Raw genomic sequence first — 15,457 nt, forward strand, 5'->3', positions numbered from 1 at the left:
ACTGATCATTTACACAATTATGTTTAAATATCATGTTTGCACATGTATATATCATGTTTCACAAATTATGAATGCGTCTCATGTTAAGTTAATTTAATAACAATTTCGTTTAATTTTGTTATAATTTTCAATAGTTTTGTATGGAAAAGGATAAACTTTCTTCTCTTATTGTCATTAAAAACAGATAACTATAATAATTGCAAATGAAGACATAAATCCAACAACTGACTATATTTTTAATATCAACCGCAACACAGTACCTTGTCCATAATACAAAAATTGAATATTATTTTATACATTAATTGGTATCTTTTCTTATTTAAGTGTTTTATTTGCAGATCTCACCAATTTTGTACTTGACTTGGTATTTCAACTATCTAAAGCGGAAGTGTTTATGCTTCTGTTGACAAATTGCGCATTTACCGTTGTACAGTATGTGTGGTATCGTGGAAAAAGGTAAATGTTTTATTCCAAAATTTAAAGGATAATAGTTGTCATTGGCATACAAAATGAGTTGCTACCGCTAATTCGGCCATTTCTTATTCATACAACAGGACATCTAAAGATGCTAAAATTTTAGCATTCAAGTACGAGTTACGATATTTCTTCGGAGGAACCATATAGATTACATGGTGTACTTATTAAGTTCAAAGAGCTATTTTGTCGAAATCGTAATTAGAACCTGGTATGCAAATCTAAAAGATTTTGAAGACAAAAGATACATTTAAAAATACATAAAACATAGTTTGCCGTAGTTGACATCACTGGTGACTAAAACAACATTTGCACCAGGAGAATATCGTTAAAATTAAACAATTCTAATATCCAGCAGTTCGGTTAGTTCTTTTAAGATGTTTGATTTATGTTGTAGTTAGTAGTTTGTATTCTGAAAGAAAGATATTCGAATGATAAAAATACGCATGCTTTTTCCTTTGATAAAATTACTGATAGTGTTAACCATACAACTAAAACATTAGTTTCCTTCTGCATGTTTAACATTTTAAAATAGTAGACTAAATTCACAAATATTATCTGGGGAATTATCGACTGAACTATACAAACGTGTGAGGCAAACAGAAGTAACGAAAACGCTTTGCAGGCATTAGTGTCTTTAGTCTTTCGTATTTTAATTTCTGAATGTTTTTATTAGATCTGATGAGTCAAGCAGATTTTTACAGTTTGTTCTTATGCTGTGCTGTTATGCTAAGCCACTCTGCCATTTTACTAGAGGGTTGCGCGTTGGCAAACATTTCAAATCCCGCCATATTCTGTAAGTGCATGTCCCAAGTCAGAAGCATTTGGTCAGTGATTGTCGTTTGTTTCTGTCTGTTATATTTGATTTTCTGATATTGTTTTGTTTATAAATCAGACTCTGGATTTTCTTAATGGAATTGTTTTTCATTTTGTTATAGCTTGCTTTACGGTATGGGGTTTGCTCAGTGTTTTAGACCTTACGGTTATCTATAAGGGTTTACATTCACGACATTTAGTCTCTGGTGGATAGTTGTCTCATTGACAATCATACCGCATGTTTTTATTTTCATAAAGCTATAATATATACACATTATAATTTTAATGAACATAATCATTTAAATTATTAAGGAAATTAACATATTCAAAAGCAAAATTCACCATGATCAAAATGAATATAAGCATCAGTAGTTTACCGATTGTTCAGATCATATAATGAAAAATAATATAAAACAAATCATTTTTTATTTGAAATGTGTAACTTTCAATAGTTAACATACCTATACTCCTATGTTGTCGGTTTCTTTGTTATTACTGTTAATTCATTTCCGGCAAATGGGTACCAGTAGTCTGTATATCTGTTCGTTAGATAAATCTTTTCCAATTTGAAAGTATATCCCTTTAACAGTGCATGCAAGAATGATTAAGTTGTTTGGAACACTACATTGAAAAACAAACAAACACAACATAAATAATAGATAAAAATTATATCAATATACAAAATAGACTACCTGAATAATTTTTGCTTTAAACATTTATATTTTTATAATTATTTTATTCTGAAATTTATTTAACACACCATTTGTATTGCATATATTGTTTGCTGTAAATTCCAAGGTTACAATCATGTTGTGCTTAAGATTTCAAAAAACAAATGATTTCCAAAAATGCGACACAAGTAGCCTTTTTCGAGATACATACTTTAGAAAGTTGATTTTTTAGGACAGTATGTTTAAGTCCAAAAAATATAGGTTCCCGTGGCTTTTCTTAACGTAATTTGTACTTATCTGTCTTGCCTATCAATATGCACTTAAAACACATGTCTCATCACAGCGTAGACATTATTACTCAATTCCGTTAGGGCTAAAGGAAATATATTATTTTGCTTTTGGTATAATGATATAATTCAGAGTGCACCAAGTGTCTAGTAATACAAATACCGGCTGCACACATAGACCAATCAGAATTAGTCATTATCTTAATTCTGATTACTATGTTACCTTCATAAATGGCTGCGCCCATATTGTCTAATGGTTGATTGTAACCTATACCGGTATTTACAATTTTCTAAAATCTTGCAATTTATGGTGCATTAGATGCACAAACGCGTTACTGTTAAAAATAGTCAGAATATAATGTTTATTTACTGCAATGATTCTTTATAGGTCATCAAGTACTGATTATATTGATCCCAAAAACTGATCCATTATGTTACTGCTACGGTGAATTTTGAACAACAATTTTAAATGAAACCATTTTCGTATAAAAGTACATTTTTGAAACAGACTATAGCATTTTAAAATATCAAAAATGTGTAAATATTTGTACCCACTCCATTTTGGACTCTATTGGATAGTTTCCATGTGTGCAGTAAAAGATGTTTAAATAGCATGAAATTCGACTGAAGATATAAAAACAGGCATAGGGGAGGGTTGCGATCTCACAAAACATGTTTAACCCCGCCGCATGTTTGCGTCTGTCCAAAGCCAGGAACCTCTGGCCTTTGCTAGTCTTGTATGATTTTTTGAAAATTTTGGTTCATCTATATATTTTCGGAGTTTAATGTGACGTCCATTTTCGCTGAACTAGTATACATTATTGTTCAGTGGCCAGCTGAAGCCCGCCTCCGGATGTTGGATGTTCTCGCTGTGTTGAAGACCAATTGGTGGCCTTGTGCTGTTTTCTATTCCTTGGTCGGGTTGTTGTCTCTTTGACGCATTCCCCGTTTTTATTTTCAATTTTATTACGTAAAAGATGCACATGTCAAATGTCTTTAATTTGTTTGTATACCTAAAAGATATTTAAAATGTGATAAGAGGTTGGTATTTATAAATGTTATAACAAAATAACGTTCATGCAATGTAATTATCATTCCTATACATCAAGAACATGACATTTTACCAAAACAGTCGAAGGAAAAATATAATTTTGGAGCAAACCTACTAAATATGTAAGTGTAAGGGCAGATTGATAGCTTGGAGTTGCATTAAAAAAAGTATTTTATTAGATCATCTGAAGAACATCTCATTGCCTGTTTTTAAGGATTCTCTTCAGTCCAATAAAGATGACTGTATTGAATCAAATGATATTCTCAGCGGTTCATTCGTTAGGACAACACGTTTAAACGTTACATTTTGATTATTCGAATATTGAAACCTGGAAAAGACGAAGCAATACTCTTTCTTCTCGTTATGCTCGATTAATATAACATAAAATATGTGTATAATCTCGTTTAAAACTAGTCAGGAATATGACGGTTGTTTTCTATTCGTTTGGTGTGTTTGAGCTTTTGATTCTGCCATTTGTTAAGGGACTTTCCGTTTTTAATTTTCCTTGGAGTTCGGTATTTTTGTTATTTTACTTTTGATCAAATACTCAAATCATGTACCCATTATCGTTTCGTTGTACTTTATCGTGAGTTCAATTTCCCATCTAATGATTCGAAGGAAAATAAAATAGTAATTATTTTCAAACTGCCAGGATCACCTTTGCTCGTTAAGATGAAGTTTATGATTTTTTGCCTTATGCGTGTTACCTTTCCAGTTATTTGTCGGACAATACCTCTTTTCCGTCTTTTCAGAGGGTGTAGCTATCTTATATCTGAACGAAAATCCAAAATCTCTAGATATATGAAAAAAGGAGATGTGTGATTTCCGCTGAGAAAACTATCCAATAGAGTCCAAAATGGAGCGGATGTAAGTAACGTTATGTCCCAGTACGACCTTCAACAATGAGCAAAACCAATACCCTTTACTTAGCCATTAAAACTGCTACATGAAAGCGACAGTACTTTACAGATGTTAAAATCGTGTAAACTGAAAAAAAAAGAGAACAATCAATTTGAACGTAACGAACAAATGTAAATCACATGAACTCCAGAAGGCGCAAGTCAGGATGAGCCGACAGGGTTTAGATCTCCATCTATGTATGCATCACCTTGCCAATTCACACTCAGTCAATGAGAAGCGAAAGATGATATCAAAGGGACATTCAAAGAAAATCTAAAATAAACTGACAACGCCGTGAAAGAAAGCATGAGCCCGGAGGGCGAATGGTTTTTTTTTTTTTATGAATCAACGCTGATTCATTGTATCTCTAACTTAACTTAAACTTTTGTGTTAATGTTTTTTTTTCAAAATTAAAGCCTTTTCTTAATTAGAAGGTATTATAAGTGAGTTCAAATAACCATGTTATCATGTACAACGATGCATTAATAAATCTATGTTCACAATTTATTGATTAGAGAAATACAAATATAACATAACACGTCTGTCTTTAAATTATCAGGCATCTGAATATCATCCGTTATTTACAAAATAAGACATATTCTAACTTATTTCTATGTACATATAATAAGTATGCTACCGAAAATTCTATCAAGTAGCCTAATTCTAGACACATCACGGTTTACTCGCATAGGAATTTGCGGATAAACATTTGTAAAGATATGTAGTAAGTAAAACTGATGAAAGCATACTATATTTATAAAACAAAAATGGACACATTGAATGTAATCATTTTCTTTTCAATTATGTGAAATAGCCAATAATAATCAAAACATTATTACAAAAATATTCACAGTAGCATACAAAATAAGAAAAACGGGAAAAACTAAAGAATAGACACAACAAAGAGAATACAGGGATTCGAACCTAAACCGACAAGTCTCTTATTTCAACATGACTCTTTAACTCATTGATATTAACCATGTTAACCTTGCGGCTACCAACTTATACTATACGATTGTCTATTATGTATACATAAAGGTACAAGCCCTGTGCGTCCGTTGTACCAATGTCTAGCATATGTTCATTTATATATATATAAACTAGACATTAAAATTGCAACACATTAGTAGCCGAGAGGTTTCGTCGATGTGTTGATGTCAGTCACACACAACAGATTCCAAGGAGGGGTTCGATTCCCAGTGAAGACATATAAAAATTACAAAAATTAAAGGTAAGTTTTTAAATTAATTCCATTAGTGAACAGAAATCAGTAAATTGGCCAATTCAAACTTAATGAAATTAGGCACACAAAGGAAACAATTGAATATAATTTGGTGAGTCCATTTAAGCGACAGATTTAGGAAGCGTTGATTCTAGAAAAAGAATCCACGGTAAATGAATAGGCTGACGTCACGACGATGGTTTAAATATGAACAGTCAATATGTCACAATGGGAAATTGGAATCGGACACTATCAGTCAAATTATCAATCAGACGACTGATATCTGAATATCTGAGACTGCAAAACATGTCGGCACTGATTGAAAGTAAAATCACAATAATACCGAACTCAAAGGAAAAATCAAAACGGAAAGTCCCTAATCAAATGGCAAAATCAAAAGTTCAAACACATCAAACGAACGGATAACAACTGCTATATTCCTAATTTGGTTCAGGCATCTTCTTATGTAGGAAATGGTGGATTAAACTTGGTTTTATAGGTAATCTCTCACTTGTATGACAGTCGCATACAATTCCATTATATTGACAACGATGTGTGAACAGAACAAACAGACATAATAGGTAAACATGTCAAAATAGGGGTACAACAGTCAACATTGTGTTAAAATCTTAATCACTAAACAAACAAACAAATATGTAACAAAGAAACACAAAAAGATTGAAAGACAGACACATCATATCGGAGAAACAATACGTGTTGGTGACAGTACAACTTGTGTAGTGTCGATTTAAGTTGTTCTTTCTCATAACTCTGCTGAAGCCGTTTTTTGTTTTGTTTTAGGAGTACATCCTGTAAAGTCTGTTTAGTATGAACATGCACGAGCATAATGCATAAACTGAGATAGGTATTACACCATAAGATGGAGAAGATGTATGTTACTGTTGAAAAATATAAAGTTGATATGTGGAAGTATATCAGCTAAAAAGCGGATGTGTTTTGTGAAACCTCTATTTTTTTCTTATATTTGTTTTACAATAAAATATGAATGTTCTATCTAAATTGATTTTTATTTGTATAAAGCAAAAAATGTGCGTGGAAGAACCGGTAATATCGTTATTGGTCATCTCATCCCTCATAAATACGCCGATTCTATGTTCAAAAAGGCTATAAATTTAGAAAGACATGTATTCCTCAAAAAAGATATGGCTTTGATTTTACAAGGGATGTCAGTATTGTCATTTCACAAGCATGTTATAAATCTGCCAGTAACTATTACTGTCGATAAATTAATGCAAAATAACCCTCAAGATGTTTTCCAACTAGCATTGTAGGAATTATTTCCAAATAAGTTGATAATATAACTCTTAAACAAGCTTGTTATCATTAGATGTGTTATAAAGTTTGCATGCGTAAATGGTTTTAGTCGGATCCTTGACTATCATTCCGGAAATGCCAACCTCGTCCTCTATTAAGATATTGACATTTAGAAATGATATTTTTGATCTTCAGGCCTTTTATTATAGTTGAAATTTTTATGGTAACAAAATGCTCTGCAAAGTATTTGTTTCGTAAAGGGGATAACATAAGATATATTAATTACAGAAACATGAAATCAAATTGAACAATGTTTTTATGTACAATAAATTAACTAAACTATTAGAGTATAGTATGCCTTTACTTATTTTATAGACATATGCTAGTAGGTTACTTTGAGAATACAAGAAAAATGATGATGTCTACCTCTTATACAGTTTATAATTAAACCGTTTCAGACCAGGTGCATAATATCCATATTTATGATGTGTAACTGTACATGTATTTTCAAAATCCTAAAATGTCACTATTTAGACATATTCAAGTCGGACTAGTTGATTAAGGAACGTTCACATTTCAAATTGTTCATTTTTTATATTTTCCCTATTAACACAAAGGAATGTTGACATTTTTATGTTTACACAGTTATTTTTTAACAGTTTAAAAAATAAGAAGAGGTGGTATGAGTGGAAATCAGACAACTATCCCTCAAAGTTCAAATTAATTGGATGTAAGCAATTATAGGCAACCTTACGGCCTTCGACAACGAGAAATACCCATACGGTATAGTTGGCTAAAAAAGGCCCCGACTTAAAATATAAAACCATTCAATGTAGAAAACTAACGTCATAATCTATGACAAATTTACGAAAAACAAATATGACAGACACAAACCAACGACAACAACTGAACTACAGGCTCCTTACTTGGGACAGGTACATTAAGAATGTGGCGGGGTTCCTGTGCCTGTCGTTATCACATATAAATAAACAATATAAAAATAAGGAGATGTGGTATGATTGCCAATGAGATAACTATGAACCAAAGTTCAAATGAAGTGGATGTAAGCAACTATAGGCAACCGTATGGCCTTCAACAATGAGAAAAACCCATACTGTGTCATCGGCTATAAAAGGCCCTGACATGAAAAATATGAAACAATTCAATTGAGAAAACTAATGGCCTAATTTATAACAAAACAGTTTACGAAAAACAAAAAATGACAGACATGAACCAACGACAACCACTGAACTACAGGCTCCTGACTATGGTCAGGCACATAAAGAATGTGGCGGGGTTAAACATGTTTGTGAGTTCTCAACCCTCCCCTAACCTTGGACATTGGTGTAACAGTATAACATAAGAACAAACTATAAAAATCAGTTGAAAAAAGCTTAACTCATCAGATGGATACGAATAGAATTACATCTAACAAAAACACAAAATGGACGTGAACGGGTACTTGTACATCCCAAAAACAAATAGACACTAAGTACAGATCTGATTGTACTCACAGTTACTGACAGCTAGTTCAAAGCAAATACCGACTAATGAAAAAAATCATGTATCTAAGACTAAAATCTCAATCAGTACACATCCGACATCCAATGGATTTACTGTAAAGAAATCATTAACAGTCAGAGAAAAACATGACCTTTTGCAAGAGAGACGAAAGATACCAGAGGGATAAGTATCCACAGATTGTTGTACCCTGAAAGTACCTATGTGTAATATATAGTATGGTGTTAATTTACTGATAACAAAATCAATATTTACACCAATAAAAACAGTATTCAAAGATTTAATTAAAGTGTTGAATAGGTAACCCTTTAGAATAAGTTTATTTAAAGGATTGATAAGTTTACCCGGATCGTTTCTAAATTGTCGGGCTCGGTTTACAACATCACCTTAAAATTTAGGATGTGTTATTTCGTTTGAAATCAGTTTTTACAGGTACAGCCAAACTTGTAGACCAAATCTTTGTATCTATGAAAGAATTAAGTAAATGTTTTAAGTAATTTGTGGTAACGAAATCCCTGATTTAATAATAATTACTAGGGACAGAAAAATCATCCCTTTTGTCGTAAATTTGGTGTTTGAGTGGTAGGTTGTATGTTACATCATTTTCACCTAACATCGTACTTCTGGAGTATATGCTATTCCATATATAAGAATTTTACAAAGCTTTACTATGTTTAGATATTGAGTGTACATCTAAGAAAGTGTTTGTATAATACCCACAGAAGTTATCATTCTATTTTCGTAACCATTTTATAAAATCATTTTTTCGATAAAGATTCGAATGGATAGTGAGATAAACTGCTTCATTGGCTAATACATGTAACTGCAAAAGACATGCTGAAATAATGAACACAATTTTCAAATATATCAACCAGTTGATAGAGTCGATGTCCAAGTCAAAATTGAGGAAAAGGGTTTGCAAATTTAAAAAAAAAAATGCCTTTGTACGTCTAGTTCAAATCTTTAAAAAATACTTGAAATACTCGTACTATAAAACAAAAGTGGTTTGCCTAGATCATTATACTTACTATGCTCATTATTGTAATTTGATCGTCTCTTCCCTGTCTTCTAGTCGTAGATTTATTGACACCAAACAGAATTTCCCAACATATTTCTCTAAATTCGTTTTGCTCCATTTGCGGTTCAATATATGCAGTAAAATAAAAAAAATAAAGTATGTTAAAGCGAAAAATCGCTAAATTTTATATCAAATGGGCATGCTTCACATTTTAACATTAAACATAGAACAATGATCAACAAATTCCATACAGTTTTCTTACAAAAAAAAAATATATGTGTACGCAGGTTATGCGACGATTTTTAATGGATCACGGGTTTCGTACATATAAGTGTGGAGTTAATGTATTTATATCAAGTGATACTCATTTACAAATCTGAATAAAAAAGAATGCGAACGATAATAAAATCGTTTTACTTTATTTGATAACTAAAATGTTTTTTGTTGATAAAAACATGAAGAACATTTTACTCAATATATGACAGTGGTTGGACATGTCCATACATTTAATTTGGTGACACATGATGTAGTTGGGATGCTGTCTTTTTAATTTATATCAGTCATTTCAATATTACAAACCTTTGATTGTACGAATATGGTCGCTCATTTAATGCATGTACCCGGACATTCGTCATAAAACAAAATAAATAAAAACATATTTAAGATATATTGCAAACATTGTTCAGCTCTCAATAAAAAGTATATAAAATTATATAAGTACCACGTCTACAAGCGTGGGAAAATCAGAAACTTAAACGAATTTTCTTACTTATTGATTATAGCCTTTTTTTGTTTAATGTAACTGTGTACAATTTGACAAACACATTAAATTAACAGATGTAGTTGGTTGGCACAATCATGCATGTATTTATTTAGTCATTATATCAATTAATTCAAGAGGAATTGCAAACATGCAATCACTTGTATTTAGATCATTTGAAATCATTGGAAATGCATTTGTTGAAAATTAAAAAAAAACGTTCATAATTCATGACCATACATCGCTAGAATAAGTAAAGCATTCTAATACATATAAAGTTTGAAAGCGTCGGTTAGTACAAATTGTTATTAAAAAAATCATGTAAAATATCCAGTAATCAATATGATAAATAGATACACAAATCGATCGCTAAAACTTTTATATGTTCTTGAACTATTTATACAATTATATATCAATTTATGGTTTTCATGAACATTGTTAACATTTAAAAAATTAAGTATGCATTTCATCTTTTAACAACATCCATTGATGCTACTGCAATATCACTATTACAACAAATTCTGTTATTACATGATAATTGGACCGGTACCAATCTAAATGCATAATATTGAAACAGGAAAAACAGTTTAAGAAGGGCTATATTTCTACAATGTATAATTTGTCGGTGTCTGTATTTTCTCAATTTCGTGTTTATTTAACAGGCTGAGTTTGGTAAATTGTAAAGTTATGCCTCGGTCGATGATAATTATTTACTGTAAAACATTATTAATACATGTAATTTTAATTGTTTCAGGTAAATAATGTTATTCATTGAAATGAATAATAAAGTTTATTGGCTTGATTACTGATATATTCTTACCTTCTTGTTTATAAAATAAAAGTCCATATATCTTTATTGTTTCTGTATGAACAACAGCTGGGATTTGTCCTGAAGATTTGTGTACCTTTAAAATGTTATAAGAACTTGCGTAGAAGACGTAATCACCCCCAATATCAATTTCCCGGTTATAGTTTACATTTGTGCTAACCACTGTTTTAACATCAGACCCATTACACAAAGCAGATTTCAAGTCACCCGTTAGATATTCCATCCAATAAACTCGCTTGTCAACAAAATCTGAAATAACAACCAGATAACAAATATAAACGGTCTAAGAAGTAATCTACATTGAACACAATCACATTTACTTCATTCGAGCCAAATTGTACAATTATGTTAATATAAGGATGTGTCGCTATGATAAACGAATAACGGTTTGCTTGAAAGAGGATCTGAATAGTCTTTTACCTTTTCAACAGATCATTTTCAGTGACTATCATTGCATTCTTACTTTGTTATATATATATTTAAGATCTTTCCCAAACCTCCTGTCTTAGCTTTTCGGAGACCAGCAAGTCTAAAAGACGTATTTGTGAGAGCTGACGTCTCCTCTAATGAAAGCGGTTCAACTGCAGGATGGTGCAAATCGTGTGGTAACAGACGATGTCTAACTTGCCGATAAATACTGAATACTCAAACATTTACTTGCCACTCCACTGGGTCTGTGTACACTATATTTTGCAATGTAACTTGAAAAACCCAGAATGTTGTATACCTTCTTCAGTGTCGATGTGGCTTGCAGTACGTTGGCGAGACTGAGCAGCCATTCAACAAACGTATGAATGGCTATCGAAGTGACTACACCTGCAAACTCAAACTCCCCGTAAGTCGTCATTTGAGATCACCTGGGCTCGCCCAAGCTGATCTCAAAAACCTTACCATCACAATCATAGACCACAACGAGGGCTGGTCAAGGGCCGACAGACTTGCTCGGGAAAGGTTTTGGATAAGAAAGATAAGGACAGTTTCACCAGAGGGCATAAATGAAAAAAAATTAAATGAGTCACTCATTTTCCTACCATCACTTGTTTCCAGTAACTCAGGCTTCCGTACTTGACTCTTACCGTTTTAAGGAATTTTTTAATTATACCAGTTTAAATTACAGGGTTCTATTCATTTGGGAGGGATGTATAAGTACGCAGTCACGTTCAAATATTTAACCTTAGTCAAAATTTATTATTATTTTTTTAATCATTATCAAACTGTTATCTATTTGGGATGTTTAAATACACAGTCTCTGTTTTAATCACTCTACCGTTGTCAAATTTGAAATATTATACTAGCTTGGATCGGTCAGTGCTGTTTATTGGGAATGTATTTCCACGCAATCGTTGTTTTAACATCTTAACTGTCGTCACCTTTGAAATTTTAGAGTTGTACCAGTTCATATCTCACATTACTATTTTTATTTGAAGCATATCTTTGCAGTCTCTGTTGTAAATAGCTACATAACCTACGTTATGTTTAAAAATTTTAGAATTGTACAAGCGTTTCTATGATGTTCAGTCTTGACTGTTTTATTGTATAAATTTCAAGATTGTTATAGTTTTATAATCATACTAGATTGATATGATTCATTTTACATCGTGATCATACTGATGAAGGATATCTGTTTTCCGAAATGTTTAACATTTGTTCATTTTATTATTATTATTTTTTGGTGTTGTACCCTTTTAGACTTGTTATATATTATATTTTGTAATGTATTGTATCATATTCATATGATCCATCGCCCCGTAAGATTGATCGTTGGTTATTATTCAGTCATTTCATATATATAAATATATATATTAAAACATTATTTGGCCTTCCAAATACTGTTTCGATTCCTAACATCACTGAAGAGACATTAATTGTCGAAATCCGGATATGGTGTACTAATTTTTGCACCTTTTGTTTGCGGTATACAATCTTTTCCGCAAGTTAATTGTTTTCTGTTTGGTATAAATTAATATCTAAGATCCATTTTGTTACATCTGGTGATCCGTTTATTTGACAATCGCCAGTCAGCAGGGTTTAAGAACATCCGTTGTTCGACCTGCTAGTCAAATACGTTTTGTTAAAATATACTTTTTCACTTTTTTGGTCTTTTGGAAAATGTTGTTTGTGCTGTATTTGAACCCCTCTACCAAGATATTTGTTTTGCATGCAGACGTATTAAAATTGCGGTTTTTATCCAACGCAATCATAGGTTTGAACGTTGTATTCAATTTAGATTTGTTTATATTAAAAAATATACACTAAAAGGGTTTTAAAAGCAGCATTGTCTAGCGCTTTCATCCATCTTGGGACTTTTCAAGACTATAAACGTCGTTATGGGGAACACATTAATATTATGACGCAACGTCATTGTATATGTAACTGTTGTGCATTTAGCTTGGCGACAAACACTTTTATGAACTTTCTTTCTAGTTCTTTACGGTATTCCTCTGTTGGTATCGTACATTTGAAGAACGGGAAAAAATATAAAACAACGTTCAAACCTATGATTGCGTTAGATAAAAACCGCAGTTTTTATACGTGTGTATGCAAAACAAATTTCTTGGTTAGAGGGGTCTAAATACAGCGCAAACAACATTTTCCAAAAGACCAAAAAAGTAAAAAAGTATATTTTAACAAAACACATTTGACTAGCAGGTCGAACAACGGATGTTCTTAAACCCTGCTGACTGCCATTGGCGATTGCCAAATAAACGGATCAGCAGATGTAACAAAATGGATATTAACTATTAATTTAATACCAAACAGAAAACAATAAACTTGCGGAAAAGATCGTATACCGCAAACAAAAGGTGCAAAAATTAGTACACCATATCCGGATTTCGACAATTAATGTCTCTTCATTGATGTTAGGAATCGAAACGGTATTTGGAAGGCCATATAATTTACCTCAATTTAGGATAGACTCTTGAATAATTTTTAAGAATCGAAATCTGATGAACGGATCATATAAACCCAAAGGCAAATATAATACAAGCCCAAACGAAAAAATATAAACATGTCTAAATTAAAAACAATGCTCAACCCTATGATTGCGTTGGATAAAAACCGCAATTTTTATACGTGTGCATGCAAAACAGATTTCTTGGTAGAGGGCAGTAAATACAGCACAAACAACATTTTCCAAAAGACAAAAAAAGGGAAAAAGTATAGTTTAACAAAACGCATTTGACTAGCAGGTCGAACAACGGATGTTCTTAAACTCTGCTGGCTGCCATTGGCGATTGCCAAATAAACGGATCACCAGATGTAACAAAATGGATCTTAACTATTAATTTAATACCAAACAGAAAACAATAAACTTGCGGAAAAGATTGTATACCGCAAACAAAAGGTGCAAAAATTAGTACACCATATCCGGATTTCGACAATTAATGTCTCTTCATTGATGTTAGGAATCGAAACGGTATTTGGAAGGCCATATAATTTACCTCAATTTAGGATAGACTCTTGAATAATTTTTAAGAGTCGAAATCTGATGAACGGATCATATAAACCCAAAGGCAAATATAATACAAGTCCAAACGAAAAAATATAAACATGTCTAAATTAAAAACAATGCTCAACCCTATGATTGCGTTGGATAAAAACCGCAATTTTTATACGTGTGCATGCAAAACAGATTTCTTGGTAGAGGGCAGTAAATACAGCACAAACAACATTTTCCAAAAGACAAAAAAAGGGAAAAAGTATAGTTTAACAAAACGCATTTGACTAGCAGGTCGAACAACGGATGTTCTTAAACTCTGCTGGCTGCCATTGGCGATTGCCAAATAAACGGATCACCAGATGTAACAAAATGGATCTTAACTATTAATTTAATACCAAACAGAAAACAATAAACTTGCGGAAAAGATTGTATACCGCAAACAAAAGGTGCAAAAACTAGTACACCATATCCGGATTTCGACAATTAATGTCTGTTCAGTGATGTTAGGAATCGAAACGGTATTTGGAAGGCCATATAATTTACCTCAATTTAGGATAGACTCTTGAATTTTGAAGAGTCGAAATAAGATAAACAGATCATATAAACCCGAAGGCAAATATAATACAAGCCCAAACGAAAAAATATAAACAAGTCTAAATTGAAAACAACGTTCAAACCTATGATTGCGTTGGATGAAAATATATATATATATATATAACTTATAATTAATCTTCGATGGCTGTGAGCTGTATATATCTTCCATTATCCAACATAGTAAATAGTTATCAAATAAGGAACAGTTTAAACTTAACAAAACAAAATGACACATATCCATCGTGATATTACGGAAGACGGCTAGCGTCAGAGTGTAGTTTTATTTTTCAGGTCTTATAACGATTGAGCTGACTTGTTATAATGACCTAGCTTATCCTACTCGTTATACCACTTTAGCTTACTCTTTATACCGACTAAACTAACTCGTTATAACAACTTAGCTTACTAGTTATAATGGCTAAGCTAACTTGTGATAACGACTTAGCTAATTTAACTTGTTATAACGAATAAGTAACTCGTTATAATGACTTATATAACTCGTTACAACAACTTAGCTAACTCGTTATTACGACTTAGTAACTAGTTATAACGACTTAGTAACTCGTTATAACAACTTAGCTAACTTGTTATAAGATG

General features: G+C 31.9%; 1 long non-coding RNA gene across 6 annotated transcripts in view; it reads right to left on the reverse strand.

Moving 5' to 3' along the window:
* Nucleotides 1-222: 222 nt before the first annotated feature.
* Nucleotides 223-15,457, reverse strand: part of LOC127718372 (uncharacterized) — an 80,877-nt gene continuing 65,642 nt past the window's right edge. For 4 of the 6 annotated variants that reach the window (XR_007989795.1, XR_007989798.1, XR_007989797.1 and 1 more), the window contains 3 exons: nt 9,246-11,073; nt 1,752-1,911; nt 223-886 (listed from right to left, as the gene is read on the reverse strand). This is a non-coding gene — a long non-coding RNA (uncharacterized LOC127718372). The remainder of the gene's footprint in view (nt 887-1,751; nt 1,912-9,245; nt 11,074-15,457) is intronic. The other 2 variants (XR_007989799.1, XR_007989796.1) reach the window with 1 other exon arrangement.

Source organism: Mytilus californianus, unplaced genomic scaffold (genome assembly GCF_021869535.1).
Source record: "Mytilus californianus isolate M0D057914Y unplaced genomic scaffold, xbMytCali1.0.p SCAF_10, whole genome shotgun sequence".
In the NCBI taxonomy this organism is placed as follows: domain Eukaryota; kingdom Metazoa; phylum Mollusca; class Bivalvia; order Mytilida; family Mytilidae; genus Mytilus; species Mytilus californianus.